This window comes from Hyla sarda, unplaced genomic scaffold (genome assembly GCF_029499605.1).
Source record: "Hyla sarda isolate aHylSar1 unplaced genomic scaffold, aHylSar1.hap1 scaffold_340, whole genome shotgun sequence".
In the NCBI taxonomy this organism is placed as follows: Eukaryota; Metazoa; Chordata; class Amphibia; order Anura; family Hylidae; genus Hyla; species Hyla sarda.
In genome coordinates, this window is record NW_026610153.1 from 155740 (window position 1) to 172092 (window position 16353).

At 46.2% G+C, this 16353-nt stretch overlaps 7 non-coding genes across 7 annotated transcripts; all 7 read right to left on the reverse strand.

The window, feature by feature from the left end:
• Positions 1-438: 438 nt before the first annotated feature.
• Positions 439-629, reverse strand: LOC130330772 (U2 spliceosomal RNA). Its single transcript, XR_008873836.1, has one exon. It is a non-coding gene; the product is annotated as a U2 spliceosomal RNA (small nuclear RNA).
• Positions 630-2725: 2096 nt separating this feature from the next.
• LOC130330791 (U2 spliceosomal RNA) lies at positions 2726-2919 on the reverse strand. Its single transcript, XR_008873853.1, has one exon. It is a non-coding gene; the product is annotated as a U2 spliceosomal RNA (small nuclear RNA).
• Positions 2920-5007: 2088 nt separating this feature from the next.
• On the reverse strand, positions 5008-5198 carry LOC130330792 (U2 spliceosomal RNA). The gene has a single exon (XR_008873854.1). It is a non-coding gene; the product is annotated as a U2 spliceosomal RNA (small nuclear RNA).
• Positions 5199-7273: 2075 nt separating this feature from the next.
• Positions 7274-7464, reverse strand: LOC130330857 (U2 spliceosomal RNA). Its single transcript, XR_008873897.1, has one exon. It is a non-coding gene; the product is annotated as a U2 spliceosomal RNA (small nuclear RNA).
• A 2082-nt stretch (positions 7465-9546) lies between these two features.
• LOC130330858 (U2 spliceosomal RNA) lies at positions 9547-9737 on the reverse strand. Its single transcript, XR_008873898.1, has one exon. It is a non-coding gene; the product is annotated as a U2 spliceosomal RNA (small nuclear RNA).
• Positions 9738-11827: 2090 nt separating this feature from the next.
• Positions 11828-12018, reverse strand: LOC130330859 (U2 spliceosomal RNA). Its single transcript, XR_008873899.1, has one exon. It is a non-coding gene; the product is annotated as a U2 spliceosomal RNA (small nuclear RNA).
• Positions 12019-14110: 2092 nt separating this feature from the next.
• On the reverse strand, positions 14111-14301 carry LOC130330773 (U2 spliceosomal RNA). The gene has a single exon (XR_008873837.1). It is a non-coding gene; the product is annotated as a U2 spliceosomal RNA (small nuclear RNA).
• Positions 14302-16353: the final 2052 nt, after the last annotated feature.

The following is a 16353-nucleotide window of genomic DNA, read 5'->3' on the forward strand; positions in this document are numbered from 1 at the left end:
TAGTACGGTCGAAAAAAGACATATGTCCATCAAGTTCAACCAGGGAATTAAGGGGTAGGGGTGTGGCGCGATATTGGGGAAGGGATGAGATTTTATATTTCTTCATAAGCATTAATCTTATTTTGTCAATTAGGAACATTCAGCACCCACCCGCTATCAAGGCAGCTGCCTATCATGTCATGCCCTACCTGCACAGGTGTGCTGGCTACTCAAATGATCCAATTAAGGAGGCCATTTAGTCAGCAGCAGCAGAAGTCCTGTGCCTGGACGCTCCAACAGCGGCCAGACACAAGCAGAAGCAGAAGCAGCAGAAGCAGCAGCAGCACCACCTTTTGTTTTTTGGCTGCAGCAGCAGCAAGGCCCACAGGGCTGGCTAGCTGGCTAGCCAGCAAGCAGGTAGCAATGAAAGTAGGAATCTTTCTTTTTAACCCTGTAAGGGGGTGGTGCACTGTACCCGAAGATACTGCCATATCAGGTCAATGCATAGGGCGACAGAAGCAAGCTTCGAAATCGGCCCCCGTTCTCAAAAATCCATTTAATATATGGTCCCCAGATAGGGGACGTATCAGATATTAAACTGATAAGAACAGATACTACACTTGATCTTAGCCAAAAGGCCGAGAAGCGATAACCGTGAAAGGGGCGGGCCCAACAAGGTGCCCTTCATGGGCACTATCACTGCTTGCTGTCAGGGAGGCTGCCAGACAATTTTCCATGCACACTCTGGGCTGGGGGGCAGTCAACCACCAGTACACACAGCAGAACCTAAACCCATACCATTATTGCTAAGCAGCAAGACAGGGGCCCATTGCACTCCCACGGGGCCTTTTTAAATGCAATCCATAACCCGGATTTGCCAGGAACCCTTCTTACTCCTCCTACTTGCATGTGACACTGGGCTTAGGATCTGCATAGGAAACACACACACAAGCACACACCTACCTTTGTTGCCTGCAGATGCCTCCTTGGCTGTCCCCAAACGGTATCAAACCAACACCCACGGGAAGCTGTAAGCATAGAGGACATGCCTGCACCCCATTGGACTTACCTGTGTGGGTTAAACCCGGGTTATTTGACAACCTATGGCGGTGATGGTTCTGCTCAGGCAGAGCAGTGCTGATGCTCCTCATAAAGCTGTCGCTGCTGTGAAGGTTCTAGGTGACATCACAAATCCCTATGGTTACATACACAACAAAGCTGGGTTGTTGTTGTTTACACTCTGCAAGGCCTGTGGAAGTGAGTGACATCATAGCACTGTAGTTCTGAGGGTTCTAGATGGATGCAACAATCTCCTGTTGCTTCTATGAAGGCCATAATAGACGACATCACCAAACAGCTCCATAGTCACATACACAGCAAAGGAGAGATGTTGTTTACACCTAGTGATGTCAGTGGTATTGAGTGACATCACAGCACAGTGCTAAGGCTCCTGGGCCTGGACACAGCAGCGGCTGCAATATCTCAACGGAGAATACGTTTATATATATGTGTGTGTGTGCGCGTATATATATATATATATATATATATATATATATATATATATATTTCTCCGCCGAAATCACTTTTAAACCCATTTCCACCTCTTTTTCCCTTCTCTTCCTCTTACTTTTTTTTCACGTTTTTTTACGTTTTTCTCCTTTTCGCCTATTTTCTGGGCGTATTATTCTTCTTTTTCTTCTTTTTTTTCGTCTAATGCATACCCCATCAGTGCAGCAATGCTTATTCAATACCGCCAGCAGATGGAGACACTGGGGGATAATTTTCTAAGGATTTATACTGATTTTTCCTGTCTGAATTTGTCGCACAGAAAGTTGCAGGCCAAATATGTGTGACATTTCTGCGACTTTAGCTTCTAGAGCATTTTTACAACATTATACATAGGTGCTGAATACATAAAAAGCGACTGTTCAGCGACAGACAAGTCGCATCGGCTGAAAGTAGGCCAGAATGTCAGTCCATGTTGGAGCAGGTTTAGATACAGTCTAAAGTATAGATCTCAAAGTCTGTGCACAGAATTTAGCAAGGGCCTCGCACCTTCTGATGCATCAGGTAGGTGCACAATAGCATAGCCTAACCCTCTGTACTTTGGTCTATATTGATGCGGGACATAGACAGCCAGCTGATGACCAATCCATTAGTGCAATGGATGGCTGGAAGCATTTGTCTTTGCCTTTGCAATACCACAGAAGCAATGCATGGTCAATGTACAGCAATGACACACCTGTGTGAACAGCCAGGAGACCCCCCCTTCCCCCCCCCCATGTTATGTTACATAGTTACATAGTTAGTACGGTCGAAAAAAGACATATGTCCATCAAGTTCAACCAGGGAATTAAGGGGTAGGGGTGTGGCGCGATATTGGGGAAGGGATGAGATTTTATATTTCTTCATAAGCATTAATCTTATTTTGTCAATAATTAGGAACATTCAGCACCCACCCGCTATCAAGGCAGCTGCCTATCATGTCATGCCCTACCTGCACAGGTGTGCTGGCTACTCAAATGATCCAATTAAGGAGGCCATTTAGTCAGCAGCAGCAGAAGTCCTGTGCCTGGACGCTCCAACAGCGCCAGACACAAGCAGAAGCAGAAGCAGCAGAAGCAGCAGCAGCACCACCTTTTGTTTTTTGGCTGCAGCAGCAGCAAGGCCCACAGGGCTGGCTAGCTGGCTAGCCAGCAAGCAGGTAGCAATGAAAGTAGGAATCTTTCTTTTTAACCCTGTAAGGGGGTGGTGCACTGTAACCCGAAGATACTGCCATATCGGGTCAATGCATAGGGCGACGGAAGCAAAGCTTCGAAATCGGCCCCCGTTCTCAAAAATCCATTTAATATATGGTCCCCAGATAGGGGACGTATCAGATATTAAACTGATAAGAACAGATTACTACACTTGATCTTAGCCAAAAGGCCGAGAAGCGATAACCGTGAAAGGGGCGGGCCCAACAAGGTGCCCTTCATGGGCACTATCACTGCTTGCTGTCAGGGAGGCTGCCAGAACAATTTTCCATGCACCTCTGGGCTGGGGGGCAGTCAACCACCAGTACACACAGCAGAACCTAAACCCATACCATTATTGCTAAGCAGCACGACAGGGGCCCATTGCACTCCCACGGGGCCTTTTTAATGCAATCCATAACCCGGATTTGCCAGGAACCCTTCTTACTCCTCCTACTTGCATGTGACACCTGGGCTTAGGATCTGCATAGGAAACACACACACAAGCACACACCTACCTTTGTTGCCTGCAGATGCCTCCTTGGCTGTCCCCAAACGGTATCAAACCAACACCCACGGAAGCTGTAAGCATAGAGGACATGCCTGCACCCCATTGGACTTACCTGTGTGGGTTAAACCCGGGTTATTGACAACCCTATGGCGGTGATGGTTCTGCTCAGGCAGAGCAGTGCTGATGCTCCTCATAAAGCTGTCGCTGCTGTGAAGGTTCTAGGTGACATCACCAAATCCCTATGGTTACATACACAACAAAGCTGGGTTGTTGTTGTTTACACTCTGCAAGGCCTGTGGAAGTGAGTGACATCATAGCACTGTAGTTCTGAGGGTTCTAGATGGATGCAACAATCTCCTGTTGCTTCTATGAAGGCCATAATAGACGACATCACCAAACAGCTCCATAGTCACATACACAGCAAAGGAGAGATGTTGTTTACACCTAGTGATGTCAGTGGTATTGAGTGGACATCACAGCACAGTGCTAAGGCTCCTGGGCCTGGACACAGCAGCGGCTGCAATATCTCAACGGAGAAATACGTTTATATATATGTGTGTGTGTGCGCGTATATATATATATATATATTATAATATATATATATAATATATTTCTCCGCCGAAATCACTTTTAAACCATTTCCAACCTTTTTTTTCCCTTCTCTTCCTCTTACTTTTTTTTCACGTTTTTTTACGTTTTTCTCCTTTTTCGCCTCTTTTCTGGGCGTATTATTCTTCTTTTTCTTCTTTTTTTTCGTCTAATGCATACCCCATCAGTGCAGCAAATGCTTATTCATTACCGCCAGCAGATGGAGACACTGGGGGATAATTTTCTAAGGATTTATACTGATTTTTCCTGTCTGAATTTGTCGCACAGAAGTTGCAGAGCCAAATATGTGTGACATTTCTGCGACTTTAGCTTCTAGAGCATTTTTACAACATTATACATAGGTGCTGAATACATAAAAAGCGACTGTTCAGCGACAGACAAGTCGCATCGGCTGAAAGTAGGCCAGAATGTCAGTCCATGTTGGAGCAGGTTTAGATACAGTCTAAAGTATAGATCTCAAAGTCTGTGCACAGAATTTAGCAAGGGCCTCGCACCTTCTGATGCATCAGGTAGGTGCACAATAGCATAGCCTAACCCTCTGTACTTTGGTCTATATTGATGCGGGACATAGACAGCCAGCTGATGACCAATCCATTAGTGCAATGGATGGCTGGAAGCATTTGTCTTTGCCTTTGCAATACCACAGAAGCAATGCATGGTCAATGTACAGCAATGACACACCTGTGTGAACAGCCAGGAGACCCCCCCCCCATGTTATGTTACATAGTTACATAGATAGTACGGTCGAAAAAAGACATATGTCCATCAAGTTCAACCAGGGAATTAAGGGGTAGGGGTGTGGCGCGATATTGGGGAAGGGATGAGATTTTATATTTCTTCATAAGCATTAATCTTATTTTGTCAATTAGGAACATTCAGCACCCACCCGCTATCAAGGCAGCTGCCTATCATGTCATGCCCCTACCTGCACAGGTGTGCTGGCTACTCAAATGATCCAATTAAGGAGGCCATTTAGTCAGCAGCAGCAGAAGTCCTGTGCCTGGACGCTCCAACAGCGGCCAGACACAAGCAGAAGCAGAAGCAGCAGAAGCAGCAGCAGCACCACCTTTTGTTTTTGGCTGCAGCAGCAGCAAGGCCCACAGGGCTGGCTAGCTGGCTAGCCAGCAAGCAGGTAGCAATGAAAGTAGGAATCTTTCTTTTTAACCCTGTAAGGGGGTGTGCACTGTACCCGAAGATACTGCCATATCGGGTCAATGCATAGGGCGACGGAAGCAAGCTTCGAAATCGGCCCCCCGTTCTCAAAATCCATTTAATATATGGTCCCCAGATAGGGGACGTATCAGATATTAAACTGATAAGAACAGATACTACACTGATCTTAGCCAAAAAGCGATAACCGTGAAAGGGGCGGGCCCAACAAGGTGCCCTTCATGGGCACTATCACTGCTTGCTGTCAGGGAGGCTGCCAGACAATTTTCCATGCACACTCTGGGCTGGGGGGCAGTAAACCACCAGTACACACAGCAGAACCTAAACCCATACCATTATTGCTAAGCAGCAAGACAGGGGCCCATTGCACTCCCACGGGGCCTTTTTAAATGCAATCCATAACCCGGATTTGCCAGGAACCCTTCTTACTCCTCCTACTTGCATGTGACACTGGGCTTAGGATCTGCATAGGAAACACACACACAAGCACACACCTACCTTTGTTGCCTGCAGATGCCTCCTTGGCTGTCCCCAAACGGTATCAAACCAACACCCACGGGAAGCTGTAAGCATAGAGGACATGCCTGCACCCCATTGGACTTACCTGTGTGGGTTAAACCCGGGTTATTTGACAACCTATGGCGGTGATGGTTCTGCTCAGGCAGAGCAGTGCTGATGCTCCTCATAAAGCTGTCGCTGCTGTGAAGGTTCTAGGTGACATCACAAATCCCTATGGTTACATACACAACAAAGCTGGGTTGTTGTTGTTTACACTCTGCAAGGCCTGTGGAAGTGAGTGACATCATAGCACTGTAGTTCTGAGGGTTCTAGATGGATGCAACAATCTCCTGTTGCTTCTATGAAGGCCATAATAGACGACATCACCAAACAGCTCCATAGTCACATACACAGCAAAGGAGAGATGTTGTTTACACCTAGTGATGTCAGTGGTATTGAGTGACATCACAGCACAGTGCTAAGGCTCCTGGGCCTGGACACAGCAGCGGCTGCAATATCTCAACGGAGAATACGTTTATATATATGTGTGTGTGTGCGCGTATATATATATATATATATATATATATATATATATATATATTCTCCGCCGAAATCACTTTTAAACCCATTTCCACCTTTTTTTCCCTTCTCTTCCTCTTGCTTTTTTTTCACGTTTTTTTACGTTTTTCTCCTTTTCGCCTCTTTTCTGGGCGTATTATTCTTCTTTTTCTTCTTTTTTTTCGTCTAATGCATACCCCATCAGTGCAGCAATGCTATTCAATACCGCCAGCAGATGGAGACACTGGGGGATAATTTTCTAAGGATTTATACTGATTTTTCCTGTCTGAATTTGTCGCACAGAAAGTTGCAGGCCAAATATGTGTGACATTTCTGCGACTTTAGCTTCTAGAGCATTTTTACAACATTATACATAGGTGCTGAATACATAAAAAGCGACTGTTCAGCGACAGACAAGTCGCATCGGCTGAAAGTAGGCCAGAATGTCAGTCCATGTTGGAGCAGGTTTAGATACAGTCTAAAGTATAGATCTCAAAGTCTGTGCACAGAATTTAGCAAGGGCCTCGCACCTTCTGATGCATCAGGTAGGTGCACAATAGCATAGCCTAACCCTCTGTACTTTGGTCTATATTGATGCGGGACATAGACAGCCAGCTGATGACCAATCCATTAGTGCAATGGATGGTTGGAAGCATTTGTCTTTGCCTTTGCAATACCACAGAAGCAATGCATGGTCAATGTACAGCAATGACACACCTGTGTGAACAGCCAGGAGACCCCCCCCCCCCCATGTTATATTACATAGTTACATAGTTAGTACGGTCGAAAAAAGACATATGTCCATCAAGTTCAACCAGGGAATTAAGGGGTAGGGGTGTGGCGCGATATTGGGGAAGGGATGAGATTTTATATTTCTTCATAAGCATTAATCTTATTTTGTCAATTAGGAACATTCAGCACCCACCCGCTATCAAGGCAGCTGCCTATCATGTCATGCCCTACCTGCACAGGTGTGCTGGCTACTCAAATGATCCAATTAAGGAGGCCATTTAGTCAGCAGCAGCAGAAGTCCTGTGCCGGGACGCTCCAACAGCGGCCAGACACAAGCAGAAGCAGAAGCAGCAGAAGCAGCAGCAGCACCACCTTTTGTTTTTTGGCTGCAGCAGCAGCAAGGCCCACAGGGCTGGCTAGCTGGCTAGCCAGCAAGCAGGTAGCAATGAAAGTAGGAATCTTTCTTTTTAACCCTGTAAGGGGGTGGTGCACTGTACCCGAAGATACTGCCATATCGGGTCAATGCATAGGGCGACGGAAGCAAGCTTCGAAATCGGCCCCCGTTCTCAAAAATCCATTTAATATATGGTCCCCAGATAGGGGACGTATCAGATATTAAACTGATAAGAACAGATACTACACTTGATCTTAGCCAAAAGGCCGAGAAGCGATAACCGTGAAAGGGGCGGGCCCAACAAGGTGCCCTTCATGGGAACTATCACTGCTTGCTGTCAGGGAGGCTGCCAGACAATTTTCCATGCACACTCTGGGCTGGGGGGCAGTCAACCACCAGTACACACAGCAGAACCTAAACCCATACCATTATTGCTAAGCAGCAAGACAGGGGCCCATTGCACTCCCACGGGGCCTTTTTAAATGCAATCCATAACCCGGATTTGCCAGGAACCCTTCTTACTCCTCCTACTTGCATGTGACACTGGGCTTAGGATCTGCATAGGAAACACACACACAAGCACACACCTACCTTTGTTGCCTGCAGATGCCTCCTTGGCTGTCCCCAAACGGTATCAAACCAACACCCACGGGAAGCTGTAAGCATAGAGGACATGCCTGCACCCCATTGGACTTACCTGTGTGGGTTAAACCCGGGTTATTTGACAACCTATGGCGGTGATGGTTCTGCTCAGGCAGAGCAGTGCTGATGCTCCTCATAAAGCTGTCGCTGCTGTGAAGGTTCTAGGTGACATCACAAATCCCTATGGTTACATACACAACAAAGCTGGGTTGTTGTTGTTTACACTCTGCAAGGCCTGTGGAAGTGAGTGACATCATAGCACTGTAGTTCTGAGGGTTCTAGATGGATGCAACAATCTCCTGTTGCTTCTATGAAGGCCATAATAGACGACATCACCAAACAGCTCCATAGTCACATACACAGCAAAGGAGAGATGTTGTTTACACCTAGTGATGTCAGTGGTATTGAGTGACATCACAGCACAGTGCTAAGGCTCCTGGGCCTGGACACAGCAGCGGCTGCAATATCTCAACGGAGAATACGTTTATATATATATGTGTGTGTGTGCGCGTATATATATATATATATATATATATATATATTTCTCCGCCGAAATCACTTTTAAACCCATTTCCACCTTTTTTTCCCTTCTCTTCCTCTTACTTTTTTTTCACGTTTTTTTACGTTTTTCTCCTTTTCGCCTCTTTTCTGGGCGTATTATTCTTCTTTTTCTTCTTTTTTTTCGTCTAATGCATACCCCATCAGTGCAGCAATGCTTATTCAATACCGCCAGCAGATGGAGACACTGGGGGATAATTTTCTAAGGATTTATACTGATTTTTCCTGTCTGAATTTGTCGCACAGAAAGTTGCAGGCCAAATATGTGTGACATTACTGCGACTTTAGCTTCTAGAGCATTTTTACAACATTATACATAGGTGCTGAATACATAAAAAGCGACTGTTCAGCGACAGACAAGTCGCATCGGCTGAAAGTAGGCCAGAATGTCAGTCCATGTTGGAGCAGGTTTAGATACAGTCTAAAGTATAGATCTCAAAGTCTGTGCACAGAATTTAGCAAGGGCCTCGCACCTTCTGATGCATCAGGTAGGTGCACAATAGCATAGCCTAACCCTCTGTACTTTGGTCTATATTGATGCGGGACATAGACAGCCAGCTGATGACCAATCCATTAGTGCAATGGATGGCTGGAAGCATTTGTCTTTGCCTTTGCAATACCACAGAAGCAATGCATGGTCAATGTACAGCAATGACACACCTGTGTGAACAGCCAGGAGACCCCCCCCCCCCCCCCCATGTTATGTTACATAGTTACATAGTTAGTACGGTCGAAAAAAGACATATGTCCATCAAGTTCAACCAGGGAATTAAGGGGTAGGGGTGTGGCGCGATATTGGGGAAGGGATGAGATTTTATATTTCTTCATAAGCATTAATCTTATTTTGTCAATTAGGAACATTCAGCACCCACCCGCTATCAAGGCAGCTGCCTATCATGTCATGCCCTACCTGCACAGGTGTGCTGGCTACTCAAATGATCCAATTAAGGAGGCCATTTAGTCAGCAGCAGCAGAAGTCCTGTGCCTGGACGCTCCAACAGCGGCCAGACACAAGCAGAAGCAGAAGCAGCAGAAGCAGCAGCAGCACCACCTTTTGTTTTTTGGCTGCAGCAGCAGCAAGGCCCACAGGGCTGGCTAGCTGGCTAGCCAGCAAGCAGGTAGCAATGAAAGTAGGAATCTTTCTTTTTAACCCTGTAAGGGGGTGGTGCACTGTACCCGAAGATACTGCCATATCGGGTCAATGCATAGGGCGACGGAAGCAAGCTTCGAAATCGGCCCCCGTTCTCAAAAATCCATTTAATATATGGTCCCCAGATAGGGGACGTATCAGATATTAAACTGATAAGAACAGATACTACACTTGATCTTAGCCAAAAGGCCGAGAAGCGATAACCGTGAAAGGGGCGGGCCCAACAAGGTGCCCTTCATGGGCACTATCACTGCTTGCTGTCAGGGAGGCTGCCAGACAATTTTCCATGCACACTCTGGGCTGGGGGGCAGTCAACCACCAGTACACACAGCAGAACCTAAACCCATACCATTATTGCTAAGCAGCAAGACAGGGGCCCATTGCACTCCCACGGGGCCTTTTTAAATGCAATCCATAACCCGGATTTGCCAGGAACCCTTCTTACTCCTCCTACTTGCATGTGACACTGGGCTTAGGATCTGCATAGGAAACACACACACAAGCACACACCTACCTTTGTTGCCTGCAGATGCCTCCTTGGCTGTCCCCAAACGGTATCAAACCAACACCCACGGGAAGCTGTAAGCATAGAGGACATGCCTGCACCCCATTGGACTTACCTGTGTGGGTTAAACCCGGGTTATTTGACAACCTATGGCGGTGATGGTTCTGCTCAGGCAGAGCAGTGCTGATGCTCCTCATAAAGCTGTCGCTGCTGTGAAGGTTCTAGGTGACATCACAAATCCCTATGGTTACATACACAACAAAGCTGGGTTGTTGTTGTTTACACTCTGCAAGGCCTGTGGAAGTGAGTGACATCATAGCACTGTAGTTCTGAGGGTTCTAGATGGATGCAACAATCTCCTGTTGCTTCTATGAAGGCCATAATAGACGACATCACCAAACAGCTCCATAGTCACATACACAGCAAAGGAGAGATGTTGTTTACACCTAGTGATGTCAGTGGTATTGAGTGACATCACAGCACAGTGCTAAGGCTCCTGGGCCTGGACACAGCAGCGGCTGCAATATCTCAACGGAGAATACGTTTATATATATGTGTGTGTGTGCGCGTATATATATATATATATATATATATATATATATATATATATATATTCTCCGCCGAAATCACTTTTAAACCCATTTCCACCTTTTTTTCCCTTCTCTTCCTCTTACTTTTTTTTCACGTTTTTTTACGTTTTTCTCCTTTTCGCCTCTTTTCTGGGCGTATTATTCTTCTTTTTCTTCTTTTTTTTCGTCTAATGCATACCCCATCAGTGCAGCAATGCTTATTCAATACCGCCAGCAGATGGAGACACTGGGGGATAATTTTCTAAGGATTTATACTGATTTTTCCTGTCTGAATTTGTCGCACAGAAAGTTGCAGGCCAAATATGTGTGACATTTCTGCGACTTTAGCTTCTAGAGCATTTTTACAACATTATACATAGGTGCTGAATACATAAAAAGCGACTGTTCAGCGACAGACAAGTCGCATCGGCTGAAAGTAGGCCAGAATGTCAGTCCATGTTGGAGCAGGTTTAGATACAGTCTAAAGTATAGATCTCAAAGTCTGTGCACAGAATTTAGCAAGGGCCTCGCACCTTCTGATGCATCAGGTAGGTGCACAATAGCATAGCCTAACCCTCTGTACTTTGGTCTATATTGATGCGGGACATAGACAGCCAGCTGATGACCAATCCATTAGTGCAATGGATGGCTGGAAGCATTTGTCTTTGCCTTTGCAATACCACAGAAGCAATGCATGGTCAATGTACAGCAATGACACACCTGTGTGAACAGCCAGGAGACCCCCCCCCCCCCCATGTTATGTTACATAGTTACATAGTTAGTACGGTCGAAAAAAGACATATGTCCATCAAGTTCAACCAGGGAATTAAGGGGTAGGGGTGTGGCGCGATATTGGGGAAGGGATGAGATTTTATATTTCTTCATAAGCATTAATCTTATTTTGTCAATTAGGAACATTCAGCACCCACCCGCTATCAAGGCAGCTGCCTATCATGTCATGCCCTACCTGCACAGGTGTGCTGGCTACTCAAATGATCCAATTAAGGAGGCCATTTAGTCAGCAGCAGCAGAAGTCCTGTGCCTGGACGCTCCAACAGCGGCCAGACACAAGCAGAAGCAGAAGCAGCAGAAGCAGCAGCAGCACCACCTTTTGTTTTTTGGCTGCAGCAGCAGCAAGGCCCACAGGGCTGGCTAGCTGGCTAGCCAGCAAGCAGGTAGCAATGAAAGTAGGAATCTTTCTTTTTAACCCTGTAAGGGGGTGGTGCACTGTACCCGAAGATACTGCCATATCGGGTCAATGCATAGGGCGACGGAAGCAAGCTTCGAAATCGGCCCCCGTTCTCAAAAATCCATTTAATATATGGTCCCCAGATAGGGGACGTATCAGATATTAAACTGATAAGAACAGATACTACACTTGATCTTAGCCAAAAGGCCGAGAAGCGATAACCGTGAAAGGGGCGGGCCCAACAAGGTGCCCTTCATGGGCACTATCACTGCTTGCTGTCAGGGAGGCTGCCAGACAATTTTCCATGCACACTCTGGGCTGGGGGGCAGTCAACCACCAGTACACACAGCAGAACCTAAACCCATACCATTATTGCTAAGCAGCAAGACAGGGGCCCATTGCACTCCCACGGGGCCTTTTTAAATGCAATCCATAACCCGGATTTGCCAGGAACCCTTCTTACTCCTCCTACTTGCATGTGACACTGGGCTTAGGATCTGCATAGGAAACACACACAAGCACACACCTACCTTTGTTGCCTGCAGATGCCTCCTTGGCTGTCCCCAAACGGTATCAAACCAACACCCACGGGAAGCTGTAAGCATAGAGGACATGCCTGCACCCCATTGGACTTACCTGTGTGGGTTAAACCCGGGTTATTTGACAACCTATGGCGGTGATGGTTCTGCTCAGGCAGAGCAGTGCTGATGCTCCTCATAAAGCTGTCGCTGCTGTGAAGGTTCTAGGTGACATCACAAATCCCTATGGTTACATACACAACAAAGCTGGGTTGTTGTTGTTTACACTCTGCAAGGCCTGTGGAAGTGAGTGACATCATAGCACTGTAGTTCTGAGGGTTCTAGATGGATGCAACAATCTCCTGTTGCTTCTATGAAGGCCATAATAGACGACATCACCAAACAGCTCCATAGTCACATACACAGCAAAGGAGAGATGTTGTTTACACCTAGTGATGTCAGTGGTATTGAGTGACATCACAGCACAGTGCTAAGGCTCCTGGGCCTGGACACAGCAGCGGCTGCAATATCTCAACGGAGAATACGTTTATATATATGTGTGTGTGTGCGCGTATATATATATATATATATATATATATATATATATATATATATATTTCTCCGCCGAAATCACTTTTAAACCCATTTCCACCTTTTTTTCCCTTCTCTTCCTCTTACTTTTTTTTCACGTTTTTTTACGTTTTTCTCCTTTTCGCCTCTTTTCTGGGCGTATTATTCTTCTTTTTCTTCTTTTTTTTCGTCTAATGCATACCCCATCAGTGCAGCAATGCTTATTCAATACCGCCAGCAGATGGAGACACTGGGGGATAATTTTCTAAGGATTTATACTGATTTTTCCTGTCTGAATTTGTCGCACAGAAAGTTGCAGGCCAAATATGTGTGACATTTCTGCGACTTTAGCTTCTAGAGCATTTTTACAACATTATACATAGGTGCTGAATACATAAAAAGCGACTGTTCAGCGACAGACAAGTCGCATCGGCTGAAAGTAGGCCAGAATGTCAGTCCATGTTGGAGCAGGTTTAGATACAGTCTAAAGTATAGATCTCAAAGTCTGTGCACAGAATTTAGCAAGGGCCTCGCACCTTCTGATGCATCAGGTAGGTGCACAATAGCATAGCCTAACCCTCTGTACTTTGGTCTATATTGATGCGGGACATAGACAGCCAGCTGATGACCAATCCATTAGTGCAATGGATGGCTGGAAGCATTTGTCTTTGCCTTTGCAATACCACAGAAGCAATGCATGGTCAATGTACAGCAATGACACACCTGTGTGAACAGCCAGGAGACCCCCCCCCCCCCCCCCATGTTATGTTACATAGTTACATAGTTAGTACGGTCGAAAAAAGACATATGTCCATCAAGTTCAACCAGGGAATTAAGGGGTAGGGGTGTGGCGCGATATTGGGGAAGGGATGAGATTTTATATTTCTTCATAAGCATTAATCTTATTTTGTCAATTAGGAACATTCAGCACCCACCCGCTATCAAGGCAGCTGCCTATCATGTCATGCCCTACCTGCACAGGTGTGCTGGCTACTCAAATGATCCAATTAAGGAGGCCATTTAGTCAGCAGCAGCAGAAGTCCTGTGCCTGGACGCTCCAACAGCGGCCAGACACAAGCAGAAGCAGAAGCAGCAGAAGCAGCAGCAGCACCACCTTTTGTTTTTTGGCTGCAGCAGCAGCAAGGCCCACAGGGCTGGCTAGCTGGCTAGCCAGCAAGCAGGTAGCAATGAAAGTAGGAATCTTTCTTTTTAATCCTGTAAGTGGGTGGTGCACTGTACCCGAAGATACTGCCATATCAGGTCAATGCATAGGGCGACGGAAGCAAGCTTCGAAATCGGCCCCCGTTCTCAAAAATCCATTTAATATATGGTCCCCAGATAGGGGACGTATCAGATATTAAACTGATAAGAACAGATACTACACTTGATCTTAGCCAAAAGGCCGAGAAGCGATAACCGTGAAAGGGGCGGGCCCAACAAGGTGCCCTTCATGGGCACTATCACTGCTTGCTGTCAGGGAGGCTGCCAGACAATTTTCCATGCACACTCTGGGCTGGGGGGCAGTCAACCACCAGTACACACAGCAGAACCTAAACCCATACCATTATTGCTAAGCAGCAAGACAGGGGCCCATTGCACTCCCACGGGGCCTTTTTAAATGCAATCCATAACCCGGATTTGCCAGGAACCCTTCTTACTCCTCCTACTTGCATGTGACACTGGGCTTAGGATCTGCATAGGAAACACACACACAAGCACACACCTACCTTTGTTGCCTGCAGATGCCTCCTTGGCTGTCCCCAAACGGTATCAAACCAACACCCACGGGAAGCTGTAAGCATAGAGGACATGCCTGCACCCCATTGGACTTACCTGTGTGGGTTAAACCCGGGTTATTTGACAACCTATGGCGGTGATGGTTCTGCTCAGGCAGAGCAGTGCTGATGCTCCTCATAAAGCTGTCGCTGCTGTGAAGGTTCTAGGTGACATCACAAATCCCTATGGTTACATACACAACAAAGCTGGGTTGTTGTTGTTTACACTCTGCAAGGCCTGTGGAAGTGAGTGACATCATAGCACTGTAGTTCTGAGGGTTCTAGATGGATGCAACAATCTCCTGTTGCTTCTATGAAGGCCATAATAGACGACATCACCAAACAGCTCCATAGTCACATACACAGCAAAGGAGAGATGTTGTTTACACCTAGTGATGTCAGTGGTATTGAGTGACATCACAGCACAGTGCTAAGGCTCCTGGGCCTGGACACAGCAGCGGCTGCAATATCTCAACGGAGAATACGTTTATATATATGTGTGTGTGTGCGCGTATATATATATATATATATATATATATATATATATATATATATATATATTTCTCCGCCGAAATCACTTTTAAACCCATTTCCACCTTTTTTTCCCTTCTCTTCCTCTTACTTTTTTTTCACGTTTTTTTACGTTTTTCTCCTTTTCGCCTCTTTTCTGGGCGTATTATTCTTCTTTTTCTTCTTTTTTTTCGTCTAATGCATACCCCATCAGTGCAGCAATGCTTATTCAATACCGCCAGCAGATGGAGACACTGGGGGATAATTTTCTAAGGATTTATACTGATTTTTCCTGTCTGAATTTGTCGCACAGAAAGTTGCAGGCCAAATATGTGTGACATTTCTGCGACTTTAGCTTCTAGAGCATTTTTACAACATTATACATAGGTGCTGAATACATAAAAAGCGACTGTTCAGCGACAGACAAGTCGCATCGGCTGAAAGTAGGCCAGAATGTCAGTCCATGTTGGAGCAGGTTTAGATACAGTCTAAAGTATAGATCTCAAAGTCTGTGCACAGAATTTAGCAAGGGCCTCGCACCTTCTGATGCATCAGGTAGGTGCACAATAGCATAGCCTAACCCTCTGTACTTTGGTCTATATTGATGCGGGACATAGACAGCCAGCTGATGACCAATCCATTAGTGCAATGGATGGCTGGAAGCATTTGTCTTTGCCTTTGCAATACCACAGAAGCAATGCATGGTCAATGCACAGCAATGACACACCTGTGTGAACAGCCAGGAGACCCCCCCCCCCCCCCCATGTTATGTTACATAGTTACATAGTTAGTACGGTCGAAAAAAGACATATGTCCATCAAGTTCAACCAGGGAATTAAGGGGTAGGGGTGTGGCGCGATATTGGGGAAGGGATGAGATTTTATATTTCTTCATAAGCATTAATCTTATTTTGTCAATTAGGAACATTCAGCACCCACCCGCTATCAAGGCAGCTGCCTATCATGTCATGCCCTACCTGCACAGGTGTGCTGGCTACTCAAATGATCCAATTAAGGAGGCCATTTAGTCAGCAGCAGCAGAAGTCCTGTGCCTGGACGCTCCAACAGCGGCCAGACACAAGCAGAAGCAGAAGCAGCAGAAGCAGCAGCAGCACCACCTTTTGTTTTTTGGCTGCAGCAGCAGCAAGGCCCACAGGGCTGGCTAGCTGGCTAGCCAGCAAG